Source organism: Pristiophorus japonicus, unplaced genomic scaffold (genome assembly GCF_044704955.1).
Source record: "Pristiophorus japonicus isolate sPriJap1 unplaced genomic scaffold, sPriJap1.hap1 HAP1_SCAFFOLD_515, whole genome shotgun sequence".
Classification (NCBI taxonomy): Eukaryota; Metazoa; Chordata; class Chondrichthyes; family Pristiophoridae; genus Pristiophorus; species Pristiophorus japonicus.
This window is the reverse complement of record NW_027254421.1, coordinates 225597-231267: the sequence shown is the minus strand read 5'-3', so window position 1 is coordinate 231267 and position 5671 is coordinate 225597. Positions and strand designations below refer to the sequence as shown.

General features: G+C 57.2%; 1 protein-coding gene across 1 annotated transcript in view; it reads right to left on the bottom strand.

Annotated features, from left to right (window-relative positions):
* LOC139253822 (dehydrogenase/reductase SDR family member 1-like) overlaps positions 1–4730 on the bottom strand; it is a 26564-nt gene extending 21834 nt beyond the window's left edge. Inside the window, exon 1 of the mRNA XM_070873584.1 lies at positions 4557–4730. The gene's annotated coding sequence lies outside the window, so the exon portion shown is untranslated. The remainder of the gene's footprint in view (positions 1–4556) is intronic.
* Positions 4731–5671: the final 941 nt, after the last annotated feature.

Here is a 5671-nt window from a genome sequence, read left to right as displayed (position 1 = left end):
AATTCGAGCCCCTTCCCACACCGCCCACCCCAGGCTGGGACCAACTAACTCAGCACAGACCTGGGGGGGGGGGGGGGGGGGGGTGGGTGGAGGCGGCGAGGAATTCTACTGCTCTGGGTGGGGCCCACTCCTGGCTGGCCTCCAACGTTTTACCCGACGTAAACTAGAGGTGATCCAAAACTCGGCTGCCCCGTGTCCTAACTCGCACCAAGTCCCGCTCACCCATCACCCCCTGTGCTCGCTGACCCCGTGTCCTAACTCACACCAAGTCCCGCTCACCCATCACCCGCTGTGCTCACTGCCCGCGTGTCCTAACTCACACCAAGTCCCGCTCACCCATCACCCGCTGTGCTCACTGCCCCGTGTCCTAACTCGCACCAAGTCCCACTCAGCCATCACCCTCTGTGCTCGCTGCCCCGTGTCCTAACTCGCACCGAGTCCCACTCACCCATCACCCCCTGTGCTCGCTGCCCCGTGTCCTAACTCGCACCAAGTCCCGCTCACCCATCACCCCCTGTGCTCACTGCCCCCGTGTCCTAACTCACACCAAGTCCCGCTCACCCATCACCCCCTGTGCTCACTGCCCCCGTGTCCTAACTCACACCAAGTCCCGCTCACCCATCACCCCCTGTGCTCACTGCCCCGTGTCCTAACTCACACCCAGTCCCGCTCACCCATCACCCCCTGTGCTCACTGCCCCGTGTCCTAACTCGCACCAAGTCCCGCTCACCCATCACCCTCTGTGCTCGCTGCCCCGTGTCCTAACTCGCACCGAGTCCCGCTCACCCATCACCCCCTGTGCTCACTGCCCCGTGTCCTAACTTGCACCGAGTCCCACTCACCCATCACCCCCTGTGCTCGCTGCCCCGTGTCCTAACTCGCACCAAGTCCCGCTCACCCATCACCCTCTGTGCTCGCTGCCCCGTGTCCTAACTCGCACCGAGTCCCACTCACCCATCACCCCCTGTGCTCGCTGCCCCGTGTCCTAACTCGCACCGAGTCCCGCTCACCCATCACCCCCTGTGCTCACTGCCCCGTGTCCTAACTCGCACCGAGTCCCACTCACCCATCGCCCCCTTTGCTCACTGCCCCGTGTCCTAACTCGCACCAAGTCCCGCTCACCCATCACCCCCTGTGATCACTGCCCCCGTGTCCTAACTCACACCAAGTCCCGCTCACCCATCACCCCCTGTGCTCACTGCCCCCGTGTCCTAACTCACACCAAGTCCCGCTCACCCATCACCCCCTGTGCTCACTGCCCCGTGTCCTAACTCACACCCAGTCCCGCTCACCCATCACCCCCTGTGCTCACTGCCCCGTGTCCTAACTCGCACCAAGTCCCGCTCACCCATCACCCTCTGTGCTCGCTGCCCCGTGTCCTAACTCGCACCGAGTCCCACTCACCCATCACCCCGTGCTCGCTGCCCCGTGTCCTAACTCGCACCGAGTCCCGCTCACCCATCACCTCCTGTGCTCACTGCCCCGTGTCCTAACTCGCACCGAGTCCCACTCACCCATCGCCCCCTTTGCTCACTGCCCCGTGTCCTAACTCGCACCCAGTCCCGCTCACCCATCACCCCATGTGCTCACTGCCCCGTGTCCTAACACACACCAAGTCCCGCTCACCGATTACCCCCTGTGCTCACTGCCCCGTGTCCTAACACACACCAAGTCCCGCTCACCGATTACCCCCTGTGCTCACTGACCCCGTGTCCTAACTCGCACCGAGTCCCGCTCACTCATCACCCCTTGTGCTCACTGCCCCGTGTCCTAACTCGCACCAAGTCCCGCTCACTCATCACCCCCTGTGCTCACTGCCCCGTGTCCTAACTCACACCAAGTCCCACTCACCCATCACCCGCTGTGCTCACTGCCCCCGTGTCCTAACTCGCACCCAGTCCCGCTCACTCATCACCCCTTGTGCTCACTGCCCCGTGTCCTAACTCACACCCAGTCCCGCTCACTCATCACCCCTTGTGCTCACTGCCCCGTGTCCTAACTCACACCGAGTCCCACTCACCCATCACCCGCTGACCTACATTGGCTCCTGGTTAAGCAATGCCTCGATTTCAAAACTCTCATCCTTGTTTACAAATGTCTCCATGGCCTCGTCCCTTCCTATCTCTGTAATCTCCTCCAGCCCCACAACCCCCCTCCCCCTCCCGAGACATCGGCGCTCCTGAGCATCCCTGATTATAATCGCTCAAACATTGGTGACCGTGCCTTCTGTTGCCTGGGCCCTAAGCTCTGGAACTCCCTCCCTAAACCTCTCAGCCTCTCTCCCTCTCTTTCCTCCTTCAAGATGCTCCTTAAAACCTACCTCTTTGACCAAGCTTCCTGCCCTAATTTAAGAACATCAGAACATAAGAAATAGGAGCAGGAGTCGGCCATACAGCCCCTCGAGCCTGCTCCACCATTTAATACGATCATGGCTGATCTGATCATGGACTCAGCTCCACTTCCCTGCCCGCTCACCCTTATCGGTTAAGAAACTGTCTATCTCTGTCTTAAATGTAATCAATGACCCAGCCTCCACAGCTCTCTGGGGCAGCGAATTCCACAGATTTACAATCCTCTGAGAGAAGAAATTCCTCCTCAGCTCAGTTTTAAATGGGCGGCCCCTTATTCTAAGATTATGCCCCCCAAGTTCTAGTCTCCCTTATCTACTTATGTGGCTCGGTGTCAAATGTTTATCTTCTAACACTCCTGTGAAGCGGCTTGGGACGTTTCACCACGTTAAAGGTGCTATATGAATACAGGTTGTTGTTGTTGAATTAAGTGCTCAGGCATTTAAAGAATCTGTTTCTGCCTCGCCTCTGTCTGAGTTTAGCTTTTCATACCACACCAGGGATGGGGGCAAGGCTGGGCAGTTCACCTGCTATCGCCCAGGCTCACATTTCTACACTGTAATGAGACAGGTCACCTACCACAATTAATGTGCAGCGATGCTGTCTGCTCCCTCTCTCTCTGTCAGTCTCTCCCTGTCCCTGCCTCTCCCTGCCTTGCTCTGTCCCTGCCTCTCCCTCTTGAGTTGAGCAATGTGGTGCTGTGTTTGCTCTCCCCGCCCGCTCGAGCACAGCTCTCTCCTGCCCGCGTGCGGTTGGGGCTTCTGCCCGACTGCATTTGTATAGCACCTTCAACGCAGTAAAATGTCTCAAGGCGCTGCACGGGAGTGTAAATCGGACAAAGTTTGACACACCGAGCCATGTAAGGAGGTATTAGGGCAGGTGACCAAAAGCTTGGTCAAAGAGGCAGAAAGAAAGGCTTACATTTATATAGCAACTTTCACAACCACCGGACGTCTCAATGTGCTTTACAGCCAATGAAGTACTTTTGGACTGTAGTCACTGTTGTAATGTGGGAAACGGCAATTTGCGCACAGCAAGCTCCCACACACAGCAATGTGATAATGACCCAGATAATTTGTTTTTTTGTTATGTTGATTGAGGGATAAATATTGGCCCCAGGACCCCGGGGATAACTCCCCTGCTCTTCTTCCAAATAGTGCCACGGGATCTTTTCCATCCATCTGAGGGGGGCAGACGGGGCCTCGGTTTAACGTCTCATCCGAAAGACGGCACCTCCGACAGTGCTGCACTCCCTCAGCACTGCACTGGGAGTGTCAGCCTGGATTTATGTGCTCGAGTCCCTGGAGTGGGGCTTGAACCCACAACCTTCTGACTCCGAGGCGAGTGTGTTGCCCACTGAGCCACGGCTGGCACTAGAAGGGAGGTTTTAAGGAGCGTCTTAAAGGAGGGGAGAAAAAAGTAGAGAGGCGGAGAGGTTTAGGGAGGGAGTTCCAGAGCTTGGGGCCCAGGCAGCTGAAGGCACGGCCACCGATGGTGGAGCGATTATAGTCAGGGATGCTCAGGAGGGCAGAATTGGGAGGAGCGCAGACACCTTGGAGGATTGTGGGGCTGGAGGAGGTTACAGAGATAGGGAGGGGCGAGGCCATGGAGGGATTTGAACACAGTGGGTGGCAAGTGGGGGGGGCGGGGGGAGAGAATCAGCGGGTGTCATCAGTAAAGATGGGTCTGGCCAGGCTGTGCCTGGCACCGTATTAGGGTAGCACGGGCATCACGTTGGAAGTACAGGCAAGCATGGGCGCAGGCCACCTTCTGGTGCCTCACCTTTGGATAGTAAGGGAATCGAGGGATATGGGGACAGTGCGGGAAAGTGGAGTTGAGGTCGAAGGTCAGCCGTGATCTCATTGAATGGCGGAGCGGGCTCGAGGGGCCGAATGGCCGACTCCTGCTCCCAATTCTTATGCCCCACCACCCGAGGCCAGACAGTGAGGGTGCTCCACCGGGGCAATCACACACCAGCCCGACACCCACCCAGAGCCCAGAACCGAAGCGGTCACGAGGTCCACCCCAGTCTCGGGGATCTGCTCACTCAGATCAGACCGGGGGGGGGGGGCGGGGAACCTGGCCTCTTCCTGTTCTGCTTGGGGCTCGGTACCTGCAGATTTACCCACGGAGATTTGCAAAGAACCCTCCCTGTCCCATTTTAGTGTGACTCTCTGAACGGCAAACAAAAGATTGATCCAACTGAACTTTTGCACGCTTGCATCATCGTAGGCGGTCCTTCGAAACGAGGATGACTTGTTTCCACACCAAAAGAGGATGGGTTCACAGGTGTTTCAATGAAGGACCCTCAAGGCATGCTTGCAGAACAGTAGTGATGCCTGTTGGATCGCTTTCTTGCTTTAAACGTGGAATTACACACACACTCCGTTGTAGTAATGGCAGGATCAGGCCTTTTATTTAGACATTCCTATGATACAAACCCAGTATGAAAGTTACTGAGACACGTCACAAAGGCAGCTCTCCGCTGCCTGCTTGTGACACACACAACTTCCGAATTCCCAGTGTCTAATGTGTGTGGCTCAAATAGCCTTCCCTCGCACCTTTATGCCGAAAAAGCCTTTGAACTTGTTAAGTATTGATGCATGGGGGCACCAGACACCAGGGGGCGGCAATGTTGGAGGTCTTCGGGCTGTACGCGCATGTGCGTGGTCGCTGGTATATAAGCGCGGGTACTATGTCGCGGGGGGTACTTTCGGCGCAAATAAAGTTGGGTCAGGTTTACACCTGAGGTCGTGTACAGCAACAAGACTCTTGAGTTATTACAGAACTCTTGTTTCCTTGCACAGAACACCAGCGGCAGGTCGGGGCCATAGAAGGAGTGGCGAAGAGGCCTCGGGAGCAGAGTGGAGGCATAGGACTCCAGGGAGCAGTGCGAGCTGGTGCAGGAAGGCGACAGCAGCGAAGAGTGACGTCAACAAGGTCCAGGTCGGTGATTGGAGCGTGGGCAGATACAGCAGGAGTAGTGAGAAATTGTAGAGGGCCGTGATCGGGGCCCAGGGGAGGCGAGGGCCCGGGGGCAGCACGTGCCCAGCCCACACTGTGATATGTGTGTACACTAGGTCCGTGCAGCAGAGCAGGTCTCCAGTTGTCCTGGTTAACCCTTGCTACTGGACCGAGACCTAGCTCTGTCAAGCCCGTGTGGTGGCTACATATTGAAGGGTGGAAGATGCCTGTGGGTGGGTTTGTTTAACGTGGGGTGACCGTTGCACACCAGCCACCACACGGGCTTGACAGAGCGAGGTCTTGGTCCAGTGGCAAGGGTTAACCAGGACGACTGGAGACCTGCTCTGCTGCATGGACCC